The sequence below is a fragment of the Nannospalax galili genome, unplaced genomic scaffold (genome assembly GCF_000622305.1).
Source record: "Nannospalax galili isolate Female #2095 unplaced genomic scaffold, S.galili_v1.0 scaffold212, whole genome shotgun sequence".
NCBI classification, from domain to species: Eukaryota; Metazoa; Chordata; class Mammalia; order Rodentia; family Spalacidae; genus Nannospalax; species Nannospalax galili.
The window spans coordinates 2,575,870-2,598,919 of NW_008333884.1; the positions used below are offsets into that span (position 1 = coordinate 2,575,870).

At 46.5% G+C, this 23,050-nt stretch overlaps 1 protein-coding gene and 1 pseudogene across 3 annotated transcripts in view; one reads left to right on the forward strand and one right to left on the reverse strand.

Annotated features, from left to right (window-relative positions):
• Positions 1–4,996: 4,996 nt before the first annotated feature.
• The window catches only part of Rph3al (rabphilin 3A like (without C2 domains)), a 176,491-nt gene continuing 158,437 nt past the window's right edge, over positions 4,997–23,050 (forward strand). Inside the window, exon 1 of one of the 3 annotated variants that reach the window (XM_008828764.3) lies at positions 4,997–5,061. The gene's annotated coding sequence lies outside the window, so the exon portion shown is untranslated. The remainder of the gene's footprint in view (positions 5,062–23,050) is intronic. The other 2 variants (XM_017797066.2, XM_017797065.2) reach the window with 2 other exon arrangements.
• Positions 13,533–18,614, reverse strand: LOC103730553 (annotated as a pseudogene).

Consider the following 23,050-nt stretch of genomic DNA (forward strand, 5'->3'; position numbering starts at 1 on the left):
AGAGAGAGAGAGAGATTCATGATTCTCTTTATTTCACTTGAGACAAGGTTTCATTAGCCCAGATTGGCCTCTAACTCTCTCTCTCTAGCTGAGGATACTCTTGAACTCCTGATCCTCCAAGTCCTGGGATTATAGGCATAGGCCACTATGCCTGGTTTTATGTGGTGCTGGGGACTGAACTCAAGACCTTATGCATGCTAAGCAAGCACTCTACCAGCTGAGTTCTCTTTATTTCACTTGAGACAAGGTTTCATTAGCCCAGATTGGCCTCTAACTCTCTCTCTCTAGCTGAGGATACTCTTGAACTCCTGATCCTCCAAGTCCTGGGATTATAGGCATAGGCCACTATGCCTGGTTTTATGTGGTGCTGGGGACTGAACTCAAGACCTTATGCATGCTAAGCAAGCACTCTACCAGCTGAGCTACATCCCCAGCCCTGACTATTTCTTGATGAAGCCTCAGAATTTAAACACCCATTCTAGAAGCCATGGACTCATTAAGACCTACATCCTTGGTGAGGTATACTAGGCCCTTACATCAGTCCCAACCTACCCTGCTGTTTGTTTTCTGCTCTGTTTCCTCATTTTCTACAACCAACTTTCCAAAACTCCTTTGCTGGCTTTCTCTGTGCTATCCCCCTGCCTGTCACGTCCTCCTTGTATGGCCCATTTCCAGAATCCTACTCTTCCCTCAAATCTCTGCCCCAGGGTTTCCTGGGAAAAACTCCACTTGTGTCCCTCCACACTGAGGCTGACACCCAAGTCTTTCTGTCTTATGTAGCCCACAGGGGTAAGGAAGCAGAGTGGCTATGACCCTGGGCTCTAGAGTTAGACATCCAGGCTAATCACTTAGCACTGCCACCACCTAGTTGTATGACTTTGGGTAAAGTACTTATGGTCTGCATGGATCACTTTTCAGAGCAGTGAAATAGGGTTGGGGGGGCATGTCTTCCCTCACACAGGCCTGTGTGCTGAGCTGTTGCCATAACAGCTTACAACAGGCATTCTGCTGTGTACAGTAGAATGTGCTCATGTGTACACACATACCCTGTGTGTTTCTGTTCTCCCCAGTTAATGCGAGGTTGCTGAACAGCTGGAGCATTAACCCATCCTCATGAGATGATCTCAGTGTCTAAGTCACACAACTGCTATGCTCTTGGGAATGTAGGGCAAGGAGCCAATATGCAGAAAGAACCAAAGAATATTCTGAGAAATAACTCCTTTTGTTGTTGTTGTTGTTTTGTTTTTCACATTAATTTATTGGGGTGGCACGTATAGTTCACATGTGTGGAGGTCGGAGGACAACTTGTGGGAGTTGGTTCTCTCCTTCCATGATGTGAGTTATGGGGATTGAAATCAGGTCATCCAGCTCAGTGCCAAGCACCTTTACCTCCTGAACCATTTTTCGGGTCCCTGTTCTATTTTTCTGAAACAGGTCTTGCTATGTAGCCCAGGCTGACTCTGAACTCATGATTCTCCTGCCCTGGCTTCTGAGGGCTGAGAACTCTTAATACCCAGGTGTCAGCTCTGCTACTCCAGTTGTATGTGTGTGTGTGCAAATGTGGAGGCCTGAGGTTGACATTGGGAGTCTTTCTCAATTGTTCTCCACCTTATTCATTGAGGCAAGGTCTCTCAATTGAACCCAGAGCTCACTGACAAGACTAATCTGGCTACCCAGATTGTTCCCAGGATCCCCTGCCTCTCTCTGTCTTCTGTTCACTGGAATTACAGGTTGCCACCACACCCACCTGGTGCTTACATGGGTTCTGGAGATCTGAACTCCAATACCCCACCTTGGTTTTGTTTTGTTTTGTTTTGTTTTTTTTTAAAAAAAAACAGGGTCTCCCTGAAGCCCCAGTTGGCCTAGAACTTGCTGTATAGACAAGGTTGGCCTTGATCTCACAGAGATCCACCTGCCTCTGCATCTCAAGTGCTGGGTTTAAAGGTGTGCATCACCATGTTCTGCCCCACTTCTCTTTTTTTTCCACTGGTCTAGAGTTTGCCAAGTATCTAGCCTGCCTGGCCAGAGAACACTGGGATCTACCTGCTCTACCTCCCTAGGACTAGGATAGCAAGTGTACACCACTGTACCCAGCTTGTTTGTTTACTTGAGACAGGATCTTACTGTGTAGAACTTGCTATATAGACCAGGCTAGCCTTGAACTCACAAAGATCCACCTATCTCTAAAGGCGAACACCACTACACCTGGCTACACCAAGCTTTTTCATGTGCATTCTAGTGGTCAAATTCAGGTTCTCATGTCTGTACACCTGAACCATCTCCCCAGCCCTCCTCCAGACCTTAAAATCAAAGCACGATCCATCTTCACTTTGGTCCTCCTGGCCCTCAACATTCTTGCCTTTTGTTGTTTTTGGTTTTGTTTTCTAACCGGGGTCTCAAGTAGCCAAGGATGACCTTGAACTCCTGATCCTCCTGCCTCCCAAGTTCCAAGACTACAGGTATGTACCACCATGCCCAGTAGAGTTCTTGCATTGGGACCCACCCTGCCTCTGATGTCCTGAACTGTTGGTGTTGAAACTCAACACTTTTCTGAGTTCTTCACTAAAGTTTATCATGTAAAAGTGTCAGAGGAAAAAGCAGATTTTATTGAGGAGTTTCTCCATTCTAGAACAAATTCCAGTTTTCTACTGAAGTCCAGTCTCTAGTGTAAAAGCTTTTGGGAGGCAGAAGCTGTTCTAGTTTGTTCACCTGTGTCCCTGGTATCTCAACATAATTACTCTCTGTTGCAAAACAATGACTTCCTGTTGACGTGTGAGTGAAGAGTCTGCCTATTTAGAGAACAGGTGGGTTTACAGCTGGCAAGATTATAAGGTCTGGGGATATGGCTCCGTTGGTAGAATGGTTGCCTAGCATGCATTTGGTCCCCAGTACTACATAAACCAATGTGGTGGCACATGCCTGAAATCCCAGTACTTAGGACTAGAGGTAAGAGAATCAGGAGTTCAAGGTCATCCTCCAATACATAGAGAGTTTGAGGCCAGTCTGGGATACAGGGTCTTTAAAAGATTGTATATACATCAGTAGTCCCTGTAATCTTTTCTCTTGTTTTTGACAGGTTCTTGTTATATTGCCTATTCTGCCCTGGATGACTCCGACCTTGACCTTGATCTCAAGGTCTGCTTCAACCTGCTGAGTAGCTGGGACTACAAATGCACACCACCACGAGGCCAGGGATTTTTGTTTTGTTTTAGTCTTCTCAGTGCTGAGGATCAAGCCTAGGAGCACTCTGCCACTGAGCTACACCATAGTCTCATCTGTAATCCAATTCAAGAAAGGAGTTTGCTTGGACCAGAAAAAGTGCGAAGTTTGCTAAGTAGATGTAGAGAGGCTCTTCCCCACAAGATGAGAAGAGTTGGCAAGAATAAAAGGGTATCTCTCTAGGATCTTGGAGCAAGAGATCATCAGTATGACAGGCCTATGGTGGTGTGCATGTACACACAGAGACATGGAGGCGTGTGTGGAAGTGTGTCCCACCCCCTCATCAGGAGCATGTGGAAGCCATGGTGAGGATGAGGCCATCTCACACTGGGGCAGGACAGGAGGCTGTGAGGCTGTGTCTGCTTTCAGATGCAAAATGCCTCCAGGTAACAGCCACATAAAGCTGGTTGGTTGTATTACTGCTGGGGGCCCCATGTGGGAGACTTATGACACAAAGTTTAGATGAACCCCAGGAGCCCTCAGTTCAACCTCAGTACCCAGTGGAAGTGCAAAAAGGGCCCACCGGAAACTTTGCTAGTAGGGGACAAAAAGACTTGCTCTGCAGACTCAAAAGGGGCACTGTGGCTGTGGCTAGGAGTACCACAGGGAGGCAACCCCTCATCAGGTAGCGGTCATTTTCTCATGGCCAGTCAAAAAGAGGCTGGTTCACCTCAGAGACTGAGCATGCTGTAACAGTCTATGCAAAGCAACTCCTGGAAGGGAGCTTGTGGGTGGGCAGGTGGTAGTGCATCCTGGAGATCTGTGGGATAGTGAAGTGAGGAGGTGGAGATGATGACAATCAGTTTCCATCACTGACCCTTACAATGAGCCAGGCCTTGGGCCAGGGGCTTCCCCTGCAGGATCCCATTTAGTGGGGACCACTCTCCTCTCCCTTCTGCACAGAGACACTGAAGCTTAGGTTCCATTGTGTAGTGCACAACGGCAATTTATATTAAGCAAAATTTAGGTAGAACATTCAATATCATGTCCCTCATGGCTAGGACAGCTACACATTTCGGAACTGCAGAAAGTCTCCTGCAGGGTTCACTTACTGACTCACTCAAGCGCACATTTTTCCTAGGGAAGACCTAGAACTCAAATGAAGGTTGTCAAGACCCGGGTGCCAGTCAGGCCTGCTGAGTTCATCTGTCTACCAAGATGCCTAGACTTTCACTCCGATTTCCAAGGCCATCTAGGGAAATTATTTCATAAGAAACATTTAGTCTGTTTAGCCCCTAAAGGATGGAAAGTAACACTGTTTCCACTCGACCTGGAATCACAGGAGGCACAACAATTATTCAGGCTCATGGCGGGTGGAAATGGAGAACACAGCTGATCCTTTTGAAGTGGTAGGGCAAAGACAAAGATGAGAACTTTAGCTGTGGGGTCGCTTCCTCGGAGACAGAAGCAAGCTGCCTCCATTTGGGCCTCGACCAGAACAGCACTCATTCATTCAACAAATACAGTAGGGGCTCCAGCTAGTGCCAGGCATTGTTGCAGGCTCTACAAACTCTCCCTTTCTTTTGCCTCCTGGGGTTGATTAGAAGGGGTCGTTTTTATAAATACTTAGATTCGGCTTTAGAGGTTTGAAGCTGCTTCAAGAAAAAAAACAGAGCTGTTTGTGATCCGTAACAAAAAGAAGCTCTCGGGATCTGTTTTATGCCAAGAAGAGCCATCCAAAGGGGATGTTGTCTAGTAGGTAGCCTGAGGCCTGAGCCCTTCAGCCGGCAGGAACATGTCCCAGGTTGGAGAGGGGCGGGCCGGGGCGGGGCGCACACCGGGTACCCGCGGCCGCCGCCAGAGGGCATTGAGGGAGCGCGCCCGGCCGGGGCGAACCCCCAGGTAAGTGTGGCTCAAGTGGGGCCGCCCCCCTATCGCGACCCAGTCTCTTGGGGTGAAGGAGTGTGTTTGGCTCCGAGGTAGGGGCTAGAGGTGGTGCACATCGTAGCCCCAGAATGGGACTCAGATCCGGAAGATGTTGGAACCCGGGGTGGGGACGATCCCTGGGGACCGTTGGGGCACGGGCAGGGCCTGGCGCCGAACGCCGTCCCGCCTCGGGCTTCGCCAGTGACCCAGGGTTGCACCTGAGCTGCCGGGGAAGGGCCGGGGTCAGCCCCGCGCTGTGCGGCTCGCTAGGGGTACTCGGCGCGGCGTGCAGCTCGGCCGCGGGCGTTTCCCCAGCGCGTGGCGTCGCCGGGCGGGGGCGGCCGGTGGGGGAGGGGCGCGCGAGCGGCGCGGACCGCGGAGAGGGCAGGGACGGCAGGCGGCGCTCTGGCGAGCACAGGCGCGAGTGAGTCAACAAGTGCCGACTGGAGCGAGCGCGCACTTGCGGAGGGAGGGGCCTGCGAGGTTGCCGGGGCCGCTGCCCTTGTGCGCCTGGGAGGTTCCGACGCTCCAGATGATTGGCACGGGAGTGTCGCTGTCCTCTGCACTTAGGGGGAGATCAGACACTCCAGATGATTGGCATGGGGGTGTCGCTGCCCCCCTGCCCTTGTACACCTGGGAGGATCCGATGCTCCAGATGATTGGCATCACGGCACTATTGGAGGGTCCTTGGTCCTGACCTTTGGCTTCCACCCTCGGGCAGGCTACCAGGACTGGGATTCCAGAGGTGCAAGTGCGGGATGGAGGCTTTCTTCCATGGCGAGCCCGTTTTGCCCTGGAAACCCTCTCCGTGCGGTCAGGCAGAGGTTTAGGGGCAGTGTTTCAATCCACTGGGCGCCTTCACCAGCTCAACATGATGACTGTTCGGCTCCCAGGGGCCCCTAGGCCGTCTATGCATCCCTTTTCTGGCATGCAGAGAGCACTCTTCTGGGAGCTCCGAGGTGCTTGATCTTCAACCAATTGTCCCAGTGCTGAGCGACCCGACTTTGCACCCCTATGGCCTAACACGCCTCAGCGTGGCCCTGGGGAGCAGCCGGATGCTGAAGGTGGAAACCCGACCTCAGAGAGATGTGAGCATAGGGCATCCTGGTGAACGATCCGTATCACCTTGGTCTGTGCAGCAGGGAAGCTTTGATCTTGCAGCAGGAGGCAGGGGAGAGAGAGGCCTGTGTCGCTGAGGCCTCGCCCCGCCCCCGCACCCAGGGGGATTGCACCTTCCCTCCGTGTCTCTGACTGCCACTTAGCTACCGTCTGAAAAAAGCAAAGCCATGAGTGTGAGCCATAAGCTTGGCTTCGTCTTTCCTCTCACATTTCCCCACAAGTGCTCGACACCTGCTGCCTTCTGTCCTTGCTCTCCCTAATCCTGCAGTCTGGCTGCTGCCCCATCACTTTGCTGAAACTGCTAACTGGCTTTCCTGAAAGTTGTGGTACTTCCAAACGCTGCTCTTGTCAGCCTTCTGTCCTCCTACCCCTACCAGGTCTAGCCCTGGGTGTCCACTTTGCAGCCTTCTCCACTGGCAGCTGGTATTTCTCCCTAATTGTGTCTTTTCATAGCTTCTCATGGAGTGGTCCTTGGGAGTCTTCCGAGACATGCTATCTGGTGTCTGGCCCTGTCTAGGTTTGTTCTTAGAATGCCTCAGTGTCACTCAAACAGCCAACCCAAGCCTGGACCCCCGGGCCAGGCAGCTGCCTTCTCACTTTCTGACAGTGGGTTTTTTCTCTGTAGCACCAAGCTTGCCTCTTCCCTCTGCTCTGTGACTGGCTCATCCTAGCCTGGAGCAGTGTAGACCAGAGTACAGACTTCTGCCAGACCCATGCCTGCAGTAAGCCATCCAGCTTGTTACCTTTAGAAGGAGTGACCCTTGGCCCTGTTAACACCCCCCGCCCCACAACCTTCAGAGCCTCTGGATTTCCTCAGGGGTTGCTGGTTTAGCTTCTTTACGGGATTCATAGGCCCCCTGTCCTGGGTCTCACTCAAGCTGGTTTCCAGCCCTGCATCTTCTACATCTTCTCACCTCCCTACCCTGGTCACCCTCCTGTCTCTACCCCCTAGTACTTAGCTCAGGTGCTGTTTCCTGAGACAACCTGACCTCCCTTTCTTCCCCCACTCTCAATGCACCAGGATCCCTTTTCTGGCCCTGTGCCCGTAAGCCACTGCTGTCATTTGCAGCCCCTACTGTCCCTGACAGCAGCCTTAATTAAATCTGTTCCCCTTCTCCCTGGATTCCTAGCACTGGACATCTTGTAGGTGTTCAGTAAAGACATTCCTACTCCCAAATGTCTGAGAATGCAAGCTTCCCATTGTCCTTTGCATTGGAGCCCTATGCCAACTAAAGTTCTCTCTAAGAGCAGCTGATTCTTCCAGACTCCAGGCCTTTTGCTCTCTAGGCTCGTGGATGGCTTGGTTACAGGGTGTCCCATGCAGCTTAATCCTGTTGCTCTGCTGTTAGCTCCCTATGGTGCCAGGACTCTGAGATTTTCCTTTCTGCCTCTTATCCAGTCAGTGGTTGCTAAGTGGACATTCTACGTCCCATGTTCAGCAGTGTGCCAAGGGGGTCTGGTCCTTTGCTGGTTTTTTGTTCTTGCAGCACCCAGAGTGGTAGACAATAGGATTATTGTCTTCATTCTACCCTTGAGGATGCAAACTCAGAGAGGGCCAGGGACTGCCTGAATCACACAGTTTGCAGGAGGGTAGAGCAGAGGTTGGAACTTAGTCTGGCTGACTCTCAAGGCTGTCTTAAGATACAAAGGTTTACTGTTTGTCCTGGAAGTCTATGTGTTGTTCCACATTTCTGGTGTCCCCTCAGTGCCTGGCCCTGGTATGAGGACATATTTAGGTGTGTTGGGACTCTCTTGGACTCTAGGAAAGGATTTGGTAACAGACAGATGGGTAATTGAATCTGTTACTCTGGAGGTTGTAGCATCAGTCAGGGAGGCCCTGGAAACGTGCTGTTTTTAATCTGGCTTTAAAGTTAGAACTGTGGGGGGTGGCACGGGGCTGGAGAGATGGCTCAGCAGTTAAGAGCAGAAGACCCAGGTTCAGATCCCAGCACCTACATGGCAGCTAACAACCGTCCACAACTCCAGTTCTAGGGGATCCAATGCCCCCTTTCATTCTCTGCACTTATACACACGCAGGCATAACATTCATACACCTAAAAATAAATATAAAAAAATAAAATTGTTTTTTTTTTTGGTCTTCTTGAGACAGGATCTCCCTGTAGCTCCAGCTGCCTGGAACTCACTCTGTAGACCAGGCTGGCCTTGAACTCACAGAGGATCTGCCTGCCTCTGCCTCCCGAGTGCTGGGATTAAAGGGGTGCGCCACCACACCCGGCAATAAATAAATTTTTTAAAGTTAGAGCTGTGGAATAAAGAGAGAGCTGTGCAAGGGTCCCCACATCTGTCCTTTCGAATTCTAAGCACCTACCCCCAACAACACTTTCAGATGCCATTTTGGACGTTCAACTAAGTTTCTTTCGAAGATGTCCTTCCTTTCTTTTGTAGGCTAGTGCCATATGAAAATGAGCTCCTGCTGCGAAATCCTGTTACCATGGCAACCAATAGTGTGAGGTCTAAGTCTCTTCTTGCTCCTAGGTCTCTGCACTATGCGCCTGGAGGAGTTTTTCTGTCTTTGTTGCCTGGAGAGAGAGAGAGAGAGAGAGAGAGAGAGAGAGAGAGAGAGAGATTTCCCTCACTTTCCTTTTGTATAGACATATAGACATTAAATTTTTGTTTTCTTCAAGCCAGTGACTTCTGGGTACTGTTGTTACCCCAGCAGGTTGTCACCCGGCTGCTGGCACACCATTAATAATGACCCCAGACTGATGACCCTGGTTTCGGTCACATTTTGAGTGACACCCAGTGCCCATGGGTAAAAGCTTTGAAAGCTTTGACTGCTGCACATCTTGGATGCTTGTCAGGGAAGAGGGACAACGTAGTGCACTGGCATCCAGGGGATGGCAAAGCTGCTTGTCTTCAGCTGCTAGCCAGAGGCTTGGTTCACAGACACTACCCAGAACAGGGCACCCCAGAGATGCGAAGAAAGACAAGGATGCCTTTGGCAGCGATCATAAGCTATTAATATGGACCAAGTGTTCACTGAGCCCAGACACAGTTCCTTTATTTAATTCCCTAACAAGGGAAGCTAGACGTACTACTCTTATCCCTATTTTACAGGTAAGAAACTGATACCGAGAGAGGGTAAACGTTTGTCAAAAGGCACACAGCAAGTACTTGGAGAGAGTTGGACTTTAGCCCTGGAAAGGCTGCCCTTGGTGGTCAATACTCTATCTGCTGCTGTGTGGACAGAGGAAGGACCATGTTTTAAGAATGAGAGGGTAAATTGGAAAGGTGGGACAGATTGACTTTTCCAAGGTTTGAGAGGCAGTTTTCAACATTTGATGTGTCTCATAATGAATAAGGCTACAGTGAGTGCACAGAGTGGCACTGTTTAATAAGCAATAAAACTGGAAGTGACTCAGAGTTGGTCAGTGGTAGAACGGACACAGAAATGGGGTGAATGCAGACATGGGAACACCATGGCAGTGAGTATGAACAGTTTATAGCATGCAGCACCATGGATGATGCACACAGAATGTTGAGCCAAAGAACCAGGTGGGAAAGAGCCATGCCATACAGCCCTTTTATATAAGTACCAGAGAGGCAAAAGGAACCTCAGGCAGTGACAGTTCAGTGCTTTCCCAGAGGCAGGAGGAAGGCTGCCGCCTGGCAGTGCTCCTCGTTTTGTTTTGACTAATGAAGCCTGGCTGTGTTGCTCAGGCTGGTCCCAAACTCATGGGCTCAAGGGATCATTTTGCCACCACCTCACCTGGCTTTTTAAAAAAAAAACTGTGCTGGTTGCATAGTTACGTTCATACTGTCATGATTCATCAACTTTGTGCGTGTGTCAGGGCCTTATGCATGCTAATCAAGGACTCTACCACTGAGCTGCTCTCTAAATTCAGAATCCACTCATCAATTTTGATGTGTCATTCCCTGTATATGTTATACTTCCAAAAAATGTAGTAAAATAGGAAAAAAGAGCCACAGTGAGCCCAAACTAGGGTGTGACTACACTTTGTTCCCTTATAGAAGGGCCATGCTTTGACCTCACTGACTTTACCTAGAACATTGAGTTTTGTGACAGGTGAGAGGTGACATGAGAGTGCGCTTCAAGGTTCTAGAAGGGGCTGACTTCGGGGGTGGGGGGAAGAACAAGGTTAGCTCTGTTTGCTGCCTTGCACATACTACTAGGTCTGTGGGGAGTTCACTTAGCTAGAAGAGGCTGCTTGGGTTGGGTTCTGTCACCGTCTTGCTCCCTGGATGGCCCCGGGGGTGAGTGAGGGGCAAAGGATATGTTACCTTCCTGGAGGAACTGTAGAGTCTGGCTGCAGCTGGTTGTGTTGCTGCAGCCCCTGCCCAGACCTCAGTCCTTAGCAGCAAGCTGCCAGCAAAAGAGCCTTGCAAGGACTGTGCCGGCCTGCAGAACCCTGGCATGTGCTTTGAGAACGCCCCTCTGTTCACTCTGCACTTCTGTGCTGCTAAAAATACCAGAGCACCTTATGTAAGACTGCAGGTACCTCATAGGCACCTTACATAAAAGCACTTAGAACCTGGACAGTCAGTCACATATTACCATGACCGTTGTGGGCATAGTTATGAAGCCAGCAGTGGGTTTGCCAGGTGAGGAGGTGAGCCATCATTTGGGGCTCTGCAGCTACATTCCTGCCTCATTTACACGGTAGTGTGTCTTTGTCTTTGGGTTTGGCTCAGTCAAGCCGCTGAACTGATGCCAGGCTCTATGAAGTTTCCCCTCGCTGAAACCTCTGGTCCTGATTCACTGGTAATGGATCCTCTGCTTCACCAAGGTGCAGCATCTTCAAGTTAAAAGGCTTCCTACATCCTTCAAGAGTCCCCTTCAGCATGACCAATTGGTGGTTTGGCTTGTGCTTGAATGCTGTTGGTGATGGGCAAAGCCTGTCTTATTGTTTGGATGGTGACTTAATAGTAAGAGGAACAATGAAACTAAGGTGGACAGTGCTGAGCTGAAACCAACAAGAGAGATTTCAGACCAAACCATAAATCCACAGGACCTGAGGCTTAGAAAGGAGGGTCACTGAGGATGCAGTGTGTGCATGCATGTGCGTGAGCAGCACACATGTGTAGGTCAGAGAACAACTTGTTGGAGTCGGTTCTCTTCTTCCACTATGGGGGTCCCAGGGATCAAACTCAGGTCATCAGGCTTGAACTCAACAATTTGAAGCCTTGGTCTCCTAATGCTCAGATTACAGTAGACACAGTTTGGCAGAAACTGTTAAAATATAAAAGGTGGCTGACTTACAACATAGTAATTTTGCTTCTCAGCATGATCCTGAAGAAACTGTCACAGTCTGTCAGTGCATGTGCTTAGCATGCTAGAGGCCCTAGGCTTAATCCTTGGCACCAGAAAAAAAAGTTGTGTGTGTGTGTGTGTGTGTGTGTGTGTGTGTGTGTATGTGAGAATGTGTGTGAGCCTCTAGCATCTGTGCATAAGTGGCAGGCTCTGGGACAGCCTTTCCTCATTTTGTAGTGGTGGAAACGTATAGTTCGCTGGAGGCATGGTAGTTAACTACATGAACCTGAGTTTTCATACCTTGGAGTACTATGCAACTTGAAAGGAATTACATCTTTTTTTTTTTAAAAAAATTATTTATTATTTTTATTTTATGTGTATGCGTGTATTGCCTGCATGTAGGTAAGTGCACCCATGTCATGCAATGCTGGTGGAGGTCAGAAAAGACTGTTGGATCCCTTGGAACTGGAGTTACGGACAGTTGTTAGCTGCCATGTGGGTGCTGGGATTCGAACATGGGTCTTCTGCAAGAACAACCAGTGTTCTTAACCATTGAGCCATCTCTCCAGCCCAAGGAATTACATCTTTATAGCACAACATGGTCATGGCCTTAGGCTTGTCAGGTAAAGAGGGCAAGTTGCAAAGTGATAAATAAAGTGTGTTATTCTTTATAGAAATGTACATTCGTGGTCACTAGCACCCCCATGAAGGCTTTACAGCTGTCTATAACCCTAGTTTCAGGGGATTTGACCCCCCTCTTTTGGTCTCACAGGCATCAGCCATGCAGGTGATGCACATAATGCAAGCAGGCAAACATTCATACACATATAATTAAAAAAAAAGAAATGTGCTGGATATGGTGGCACATTCCTTTAATCCCAGCACTCAGGAGGTAGAGGCAGGCAGATCTCTGTAAGTTCAAGGCTAGCCTGAGTTTACATAGTGAGTTCCAGGCCAGCTGGGACTACAGGGAAACCCTGTCTCAAAGAAAAAACAAATAAATAAATAATAAATAAATGAAATGTACGTGTGTTTATGGACTGGGGGTGTAACTCAGTTGTAGAATACTTGCCTAGCATATACAGGGTCCTGGGTTCCATTCCCAGCACACACTCATGCACACACATATACACATACACACACACTTGAATATAAATACATCATACATACACATGGAAGAAAATAAGATCCAGTATAATAACTGTTACCTACAGGAAAAGGGAAAAGGGCCTAGGATTATGTCCATATATGGAAGGGGGCATCAAATAAATATAATTTTCTCTGTGGTTCTTAAAAAAATTGTTTTTTGAGATAAGGTCTCATGTAGCCCAGACCGGCCTCAGATTTGCTATGTAGCAGTGGATGACCTTGAACTTCTAATCCTCCTGCCGCCATCCAAGTGCTGGGTTTATAGGCGTGTGCTACTATGCTTGGTTTATTTGGTGTTGGAGACTGAAGGCAGAAATCCATGCCTGCTAGGCTAGAACTCTCCCAGCTGAGCCACATCCTCAGCCCCTGCCCCACCCAGCCCTATACTTTTAATTAAAACAATTTTTGAGGTATAATTGTATGTGTGTGTGTGTGTGTGTGTGTGTGCGTGCATGTGTGTGTGTGTATTAGAAGTCAAACCCAGAGCTCTGTGTGCTAGACTGACTCTACACTGCTAAGCCATACCCCAGCCGTAGAAGTATATGTACCACAAAATTCATTCATTTTGAGAGCAAAGTCTGTTTTAATTTAATTTAATTTAATTTTCTGTAGTGCTGGGGATAAAATGTAACCTTCACATGCTAGGTAAATGCTGTGCTACTGAGCCACATGTCCAACCCTGGTTTGTTGTTTATTTATTTTTATTTTCAATACGTCTATATTTTTTAGTCTTCAGACACAAGATTTTTCCATGAAAACACTGATCATTTATCTTTCTCACTGTTGAATTATCAAATGTAATAAAAATAATCATATACTAAATGAAGAGTCAGAACCAGGTACATAGAAAAGGAATCATGTAGCCTTCTCGTACTGCCTTGAAGAGGGAATCAGCAGTTGAATCACAGAATTACTCAAAGTTGCTCCGTTACCAAATTGAAGACTTTCAGTCAGACATGTAACATTGCTGAAATGAAGAAATATTTCCAGTATAAACTGGAAAGAACTGATAAATCAAGGACTCCTTCTCCTCAATTTGGGACTCATAGTGATGATTGTTTTTCCAGCTGCAGAAACAAAAAATTCTGCTAAGTAAAATGCAGTCTTCCCAGAATTTGGTGCATGGGAAATGCCTTTTAATTCCTTCCACTCATATGGTGCTTTCTTGGGATGCCACTGGACAGCATATACTGGATACTTAGATCCTTCCATGGGTGAAATGAACTCGGTCTTGCCATCAGTATTTGTTGTTAATACATTGAAAAATTTCTTTAACTTTTCATTTTGTGTAAAGTTCTTCACAGAGAGACTCCATTTGTGAAAGTTTGCAGTCAGAGGTTCTAGTGCTAATGACAAAATTAGCTCAACAGGAAAATTCTGGAACATTCTGCCCTTGAATATATCATCAGTGAAGTTCAACGGCAATGACACTGAGTGTCTGTGAGAGTCATCAAGCACTCCCCACTAACGAGAAAGGAGAGCGCCTCAAATTCAAGGCATGTTCCCCATACAGGAAAATAGTCTCCATCATCAAAACTCTCTATGGCCTTGTCGTAAAATATTTTAGACACATGGGAATACTCTGAATGTGTTATGCTAGCACTTCCTCCAAGGAAAAGGATTCCATTAATAGATCTGAAAAGTTCTGCATACTCTATATGTGTAAGACCAATGCTTATGGGTACGACTTGTACCCGCAGACTCTAAATACTTCACATAGGATGCAGCAATGTAGTATTTTCCCTGCTTTTTCATTTCCTTAGACTGGTGCTTTTGCATTAATATTCCAATGATGGGCTTCTTGGAGCCGTGCTTGTTGGGTCTGGACAGCTGGGGCTTGCAGGCCCACACAGCAACAGGCCCAGCATGCACAGCAGGCAGCCCAGGCTCTGTTGTTTTGTTTTTGAGACAAGATCTTACAGTGTAATGCTGGCTGGCCTGGAACTCACTATGTAGACCAAGCTGGCCTCAAACTTATAGAGATCCTCCTGTCTCTGCTTCCCTAGTGCTGGTATCAAATGCATGCACCACCATGACCAGCTGGGCAGTCCTATTTTAAATTTATAAAAGAAGAGGTGCTTTTATGATTAAAAAATAATATCTGGGACTGGAGAGATGGCTCAGCCGTTAAGAACACTGGCTGCTCTTGCAGAGGACCCAGGTTCAGTTCCCAGCACTCACATGGTGGCTAACAACTGTCAGTAACTCCAGTTCCAGGAGAATATGTTTCCCTTTTTGACCTCCATGGACATTGCATGACATGGGTGTACTAATACACATGCAGGCAATACACTTATACACACCAAAGTAAAAATAATAATAAATTAAAAACAAAAATGAAAAAATCCTTACCAACATCTAATGTAAACTTCCTGATAGAAGGATTCTTTCCTCCCTCCATCCCTGAGTCGCAGCTGGGCTGTGACAGAGCCCACACTGCAATGTCTTGCATTTAGAGGCAACACAGGCAGGTGGAAGTTCTTCCCCCTTTGAGCTGAAATCTGCCTTTTTGTCACTCTCCTGAGTCTATCCCTTTGGAGCTGTATCATAACCCTTCCCTTTTCTTCTTAAACTTAATTTTTTTTTCTAATTTTATTTATTATTTTTATTTTATGTGTATGCGTGTATTGTCTGCATGTAGGTAAGTGCACCCATGTGGTACAATGTCCGCAGAGGTCAAAAGAGGCTGTTGGATCCCCTGGGACTGGAGTTACAGACAGTTGGTGGGTGCTGAGATTTCAACCAAGGTCTTCTGCAAGAACAGTTGGTGTTCTTAACTGCTGAGCCATCTCTCCAGCCCCACCCTTCCCTTTTCTACAGAGCAAGATTTCACTGGCTCAGGATCCCTGTCATGTCCTACCCCTGTGGGCATCCTTTGGTAATGCCTTGCTGAGTCTAGAGTATTAAGGGTCCTGCAACTGGTTTCTATGCTAAGCTGAGCTCTAGCCTGCTGATCACTTTTCCTCCTAAAGGAAGTTAGCACTGAATGGTGCTTGACCATAACATGGTTCTTTCAAAAATGATACACACTTTTGAATCATAAAACTAATTCATGATGGGCATGGTGGTGCAAGTCTTTAGTTCCAGCACTTGGGAGGCAGAGGCAGGCTGATCCCTGTGAGTTCAAGGCCAACCTGGTCTACATAGTGAGTCCCAGGCCACCTGGGGCTACAGGGACATCCTGTCTCAAAAAGACCAAAATAAATAAATAAATAAATAAATAAATAAATAATAAATGTAATTCGTGGGTGCTAGAGAGATGGATCGGTGGTTAAGAGCACTTTCTGCTCTTGCAGGAGACCTGGGTTTGGTTCTTAGCACCCACATGGCATCTCACAACTGCCTGTAACTCTAGTTCCAGTGGATTGGATACCCTCTTCTAGCCTTTGCAAGCACTGCACACATGGTACACATACATACATGCAGGCAAACATATACATAAAGTAAAAAACACTTTTTTAAAAATAAGTAGTTAGGGGCTGGAGAGATGGCTCAGCAGTTAAGAACACTGGTAGTTCTTGAAGAAGACCCGGGGTCGAATCCCAGCACCCACATGGCAGCTAACAACTGTCCATAACTCCAGTCCCAGGGGATCTGACAGCCTCTTCTGACCTCCACGGGCATTGCATGACACGGGTGCACTTACCTACATGCAGGCAATACATGCATATACAAAAATTTTTTTTAAAAAGTAGTTCATGCATTCTGTGAAAAGTTTAGAAAATACAGAAAGCACAAAGAAGAAAATAAAAGTCTTATTTGCAGCTACCAAAGAAAACTAATGTTTCATGTTCAAAAACTGAGGTCCTGTAAAAGCTGGGTACAGTGGCATGTCTGTAACCCCAACACTGAGGAGGTTGAAAGAGGGTAGTGGCAAGTTCAAGGCCAGCCTTGGCTATGTAGTGAGCAGGCCATCCCAGAATACAGCCAGACCCTGCTTCAAAAACAAAAACCAGGGGCTGGAGAGATGGCTCAGTGGTTAAAAGCACTGACTGCTCTTGCAGAGGACTCGGGTTTGAGTCCCAGCGCCCACATGGAGGCTAAGAACCGTCCTTAACTCCAGTTCCAGGGGAATCCAATGCCTTCTTCTGACCTCCACAGCATTGCATGACCCAGGTGCACTCACATACATGCAGGCAATACACTTGTACACATAAAATAAAAATAAAAACCAGCAACAACAATTTTAAAAGTTTAGTGTGTTGCTTATCCATAAGAATATTGACTGATATGTAATATTTTTCCTTTCATTTGATGTTTTATTATTTTTTAATTAGCTTTTATTCTATGTGTATGAGTGTTTTGCATGCATGTATGTAAGTGCACCTGTGTCATACAGTGCCTGTGGAGGATGGGGCTGGAGAGATGGCTCAACAATTAAGAGCACTGACTACTCTTGCAGAGGACCTGGGTTTGTATCCCAGCACCTACATGGTGACTAACAACTATCTATAGCTACAGTTCCAGAGGATCCAATGCCCTTGCCTGACCTCGGGCATTGCACAACACAGATGCACTTACACACATGTAGGCAATACACTTCATGCACATGAAATAAAAATAATAAAAAATTAAAAAACCCACAATGCCTGTAGAGGCCAGAAGAGGGCATCAGATCCCCTGGAACTGGAGTTATGGATAGTTGTTAGCCACCATGTGGGTCCTGGGAACTTAATGTGGGTTCTCAGCAAGAGCAGCCAGCGCTCTTATACACTGAGCCATCTCCTCAGCCACCTTCTTTATTATTATTATGACAGACAATTTCAAATGTTTATGGATTTGTGTTTCCCAAAATTCATATGTTGACACCTGAGCCCCTAGTGTGCATGCACTTGGAAGAAGGTGTAATTGGGTTGAAAAAAGCCCTCAAAGTTTGGAGGTATGGCTCAGTTATGGAACGCAGCATTCCTGAAACCCTAGGTTCTGGGTTTGATCCCCTGCACCAGAAAGAAACAGGAAGAAAGGGAGAGAAGGAGGAAGGAAAGAGGGAGAAGAGAGGATAAATGAAAGAAAGGAGGGAGTTGCTTTTAAGGGTAGAGCTCCTATCTGATAGAATTAGTGTCCTTAGAAGAGTGCATAGACCTCTCTTCTCCTCACACAGCACCAGCAAAGGCTATGTGAGGACATAGAGAAGGTGGCAGTTGGGCACCCAGCAAGAGAGCCCACCCCAGGAACCCAGTCGGCTGGTGCCTCAGTCTTGGACTTCAAGCCTCCAGTGAAATTAGTACCTGGTTTAAGCCACCTGTCCATGGTATTTTGTTACTGAAGCCCAAGCTGACCAGTACACGTGAATAAATTGATCAGCCTTTCCCGTTTTATGTTTTCTTCTTTTGCTTTTAGGTTTGAAAAGTTTTCCCTCTCCCAAGGTTAGATAAATAGTCTCTGCTGTTTTCCCCAGTTCTTTTTGGTGTTCAGCCTTTCCATTTGGCTCTGTGCTCATCTCCAAGCCTATTAGAATTTATTTTGGTTTATGATGGGAGGTATGACTTCCTGATTTTATCTTAGAAACCTCATGAGCTGGTCTCCACTGTCCATGTTTCTCTTGGTATTGTAACTTTTCAAATTTCCACTAGAAAGGCCCATTAAGTTTTGCTTTATAGTATTTGGCTTTAGTACTGAAGCTCCAGACTCATCCATATTCCTCCTACAGACCAGTTCCAAAGGCCTAAGAACCACAGGTTTGTCACAGCAGTGGCCCAACTTCTGTGTTAGCTATTCTTCTGGTTGCTTTGACAAAATATCTGACAAAAACAACTCAAGGAAAGAAAGGTTTAGTTGACTCACAGTTTCAGGTTGCACTCCGTCTTGGTCAGGAAGGATTGACCACAGGAGCAGGAACCAGTTGGCCTCATAGCATCTGCAGTCAGGAAGCAGAGAGTGATGACCCTGGTGCTCAGCTAGCTTTTTCTTTTTATGCAGTCCAGGACCCCAGCCTATGGGATGGTGCTGCCCACAGTTAGGGCCTGTCTTCCCACCTCAGTTAACCTAATCTAATCTTTCACAGCTATACCTGGAAGCTTGTTGCCATGGTGGTTCTAGACCCTGTGAAGTATATGTGTATATATATATATATATATATGTCTTTTTGAGATAGGGTCTCCCTTTAGCCACAGCTGACTTGGAACTTGCTATGGAGACCAGGCTGGCCTCAGTCTCTCAGATATCCACCTGCCTCTGCCTCCAAAGTGCTGGGATTAAAGGCGTGCACCATCATGCCCAGCTGTGAAGTTAACAATATTAATCACCACAGGGTTGTTCAATCTGTATAGTCATACCCTTCCAAATTCAAGATATAAAAGGCAAAGAGTGAGAGCTCACTTTCTCCCTCATCCCTCAGTTCCAGGTACAGTAACCAGGTTACTAAGTTTTGTGAGATCCTTTCTCTGTCTTTTAACTGGGAATGTTAGGTTTATTATAGTATCCAAACATGCAAACCTCCAGGCTTTCTGGTTTATCCTTAATGTGTCACTTTTTGTTTGTTTGACTCTACCGTCACTTTTTGTTTCTTTTTGTTGTTGATGATGTTTTTTGTTTTGTTTTGTCTTTTGATCTTTTTGAGACAGGATCTCCCTATAACCCCAACTGACCTGGAACTCTCTATGTAGAGCATGCTGGCCTCAATCTCACAAAGATCTGCCTGCCTGTGCCTCCCAAATGCTGGGATTAAAGGCGTGTGCTACCATGCTGGGCCACATTTTAAAAAATATTTCATTCTTACCGGGCATGGTGGCACACGCCTTTAATCCCAGCACTTGGGAGGCAGAGGCAGGCGGATCTCTGTGAGTTGGAGGCCAGCCTGGTCTACATAGCGAGTTCCAGGACAGCTGGGGCTACTGGGAGACCCTATCTCAAAAAAGAGCAAAAAAATTTTTTTTAATTCTTTTTATTTTATTTTATGTGTATGAGTGTATTGCCTGCATGCATGTAAGTGCACCCATGTTGTACACTTCCCACAGAGATCAGAGGAGGGTGTTAGGTCTCCTGGAACCGGAGTTGGAGACAGTTGTTAACCTCCATGTGGGTGCTGTGACTCAAACCTGGGTTCTCTGCAAGAGCAGTGCAAGAGTGTTTTTAACTGCTGAGCCATCTCTCCGGCTGGGATCACAGGTGTGCACCACCATTCCTTGTTTTTCTGCCACTTTTTTTTTTGTTGTTGTTGTTCTTTTTGAGACAGAGTTTCCCTGTAGCCCCAGCTGTCCTGGAACTCACTATGTAGACCAGGCTGGCCTTGAGCTCACAGAGATCCACCAGCCTCTGCCTCCTAAGTGCTGGGACTAAAAGTGTGCACCACCACATCTGGCACTTTTATACTTCTTAAACAGATCCTCTGTCCTCCCTATCCCAGGGGACATGCTGACCTGAATGCTATTAATAATCATTAACTACTCTTTAGAACCTTACCACATAGGCTTATATTTAATGTACTGTTTGACTTTGCATGCACCTGGGATTTCATAAGTGGAATCGTACTGTATTACAGTTTCTTTTTTTCAAATAGTTTTTAGATTTATTTATTTTTATTTGTATGAGTTTTTTCTTGCATATATGTATGTGTCCTGTGTGTGTACCTAGTGCTGGAGGAGGGCGTTGGACCTCCTGGAACTGGAGGTACAGACAGTTGTGAGCTGCCATGTGGGTGCTGAAAACCAGACTCTGGTCTTCTGTAAGAGCTGCCAGCACTCTTAACAGATGAGTGTATTTTGGGGTTCACCTTGTGTATTTTGGGGTTCACCTTGCTCTTGTACATTCCTGTAGTTGATTGCTTTTTCACTACCCAGGGTGAGGATGCCCACCTGTGGATGGGCATTGGGCTGTTCACGCCTTTCTCAACTGTTTAGCATCCTTTTCAGATGCAAATTTCTCTGGGCTGTGTCCCTATAAGTGCTATGACATGGTCACACACCCTGTGCATCTTTACCTGTTGCTCCCCAGTCTGAAGTGTGGTGTGTTCTCTCCAGAGTGCCTGCTGCCCCATCTCACATCCTTCCATCCACTGTCCTGCACCAGTGTCACCCTCACCTTCACTTTATACCATTCTGGCCTGGGTACATTGAGGTCTCATTGCGGGGTTTTTTGTTTTGTTTTTTGTATTTTTTTTTTCCTTTGGTCTTTTTGAGACAGGGTCTCCCTGTAGCCCCAGCTGTCCTGGAACTCACTATGTAGACCAGGTTGGCCTTGAACTCACAGAGATCTGCCTGCCTCTGCCTCCCAAGTGCTGAGATTAAAGGTGTGTGCCACCACGCCCAGTTTGGTTTTTGTATTTTTAAAAATATTTTTTATTGATTTGTGTGTGTGTGCGTGTGTGTGTGTGTGTGTGTGTGTGTGTGTGTGTGTGTGTGTATTTCATACAGAACATCCCAATCTTATTCATCTTTTTACCCACATCCCAAATGGCACCCTCCTATAGCCCTCTCCCCACACTGGAGCCCATATACTCTCATCCTGGTTATTGCCCACTGTCTTGTCAGTGCCCCCAACCATTCCCCAGTGCAAGTCCATCTGCTGAGTCTAGTCAGCCCATCTAGAGTCTTTTGTTTTAGGAAGATCAGGTCTTCTTCATCTAGCACCAATCAGTTGCCAACATTCCTTTAGGTAAGATTGGGGTCTGCTGTTCATTTTCCCATTTCTATGCTGGGTTACTGTCTGCTTGAGTTTGCATGGGACTTGTGTATGCTGACACCTATGCTATAGAGTCATATGAGCAGGTTCCCTGGAGCTTGTAGGACTCTGTTTCCATATGTTCATGCCCATCCTCTCTGGCTCTTACAATCTCTCTGCTCCCTCTTCTGCGATAGTCCCTGAGCCTTGGGTGGATGAAGTTTAATAAGGGGTCCTGTCCAGGGACCATTATTTAGCAGACTCTTGATCCCTACACTTTGACCATTTGTGACATTTTGTGTTCCTGGCCCTCCACTGCATGAGGAGCTTCATTACTGAGAACTGATCCCTTAGTGCCCCTTTCTTTATCCCTGTTCTATGTTCCATGAGCCTTAGGTGTAGAGGTTGTATTGCAGATGTGTCCCTTAGGCCTGGGCAATTCATAGACAATGTCTGTGTGTGACCAGTTTTGGTACTTGGTATTAATCTCTGACTGCTGCAGAATGAACTTCTTTGATGAGTGGTGGCTAGGATATTTGTAAATATAAGGATGCATATTTTGCACATTAGTAAGAATTAGTCTAGCAATGTGATAGTTTTGGGGTTTTCTCTAAGATCTATGACCACTCCAGCCATGTGTATTAGGTTATGTGACAGTACCACACTTGCGTTTCCTCCTTTTGAGTGGGCTTTTAGTCCAATTAGATAGCCGTTGATTGCCCCCAAGACAAAAGTGCCACTATTGTACCAGTGGAGTATGGTGTGCTGGCCATTGATGTGGTTATTTGGTCTTGAAGCTGGTGCTGGATCATCCATTGTTTTCCCTTGGCACTTTCATAGCGTTCTCCAAAGCTGTGAGAGCTCGCCTTCAGGGGATGTGGCTTCCAGGTCACTTGCAGCTCGATTTCTCCAAACCCTGTGTCCAACATATGTTCTGTCTTTGGTGGTAGGTTCTTATCTTCAAGCTTTGGGAGGCCATCAAAGGCCGTGGTAATAGCCTGAGTAATTTTGGGAGTCTCTTGGACCACCTTGTCCAACAACTCAAAGGAAGGTATCTCCTGTCTGGCACTGTTTCTTGTTATGTAGCCTTTAGCTATACACATGGGCTCTTAGAAATATACTGATCAGGGGCTGGAGAGATGGCTCAGCTGTTAAGAACACTGGTTGTTCTTGCAGAAGACCCAGGTTCGAATCCCAGCACCCACATGGCAGCTAACTGTAACTCCAGTCCCAGTGGATCTGACAGCCTCTTCTGACCTCCACAGGCATTGCATGACACGGGTGCACTTACCTACATGCAGGCAATATATGCATACACATAAAATAAAAATAATAAATAAAAAATCTTTTTTAAAAAAAGAAATAAACTGATCACTTTAATCTTTGGTTATACTTTCCTTTGGGGTGTTTAAGACTATTTTATGTGTATGCATGCCCTAGCTCCTTTCTTTTACCAGTTCCATCTATGTGAAGATAAGTCAAAGGTCCTCCTCAACTGTGGCTGGCTTCACTTGGAGGCCTGTTCTTTGCCTTACCACACCCTTCCCCCCGCCATTAGATTATTATTGATTCACAGGAGATCTTCATACATTTACGGGATGGTACTAAACTAACACTTCTGTGTTGTAAATTCTTCTGGGATATGACATTTCACTGTCTTAATAGCATCTTTTGTTGCATAAAAGTCATATTTCAGTAAGCTTGCCACTAACTAAAATTCAGTATTTGTTTATGATTCTGTTCTGTGGTTTTGAGACAAATTCTTATAGTCATAGTGTTGTGCATATAATAAAGTGTTCAAACCTGACATGTTCCATCTGATGAGCTTAGAAGAATTATTTATTTATTTATTTATTTATTTATTTA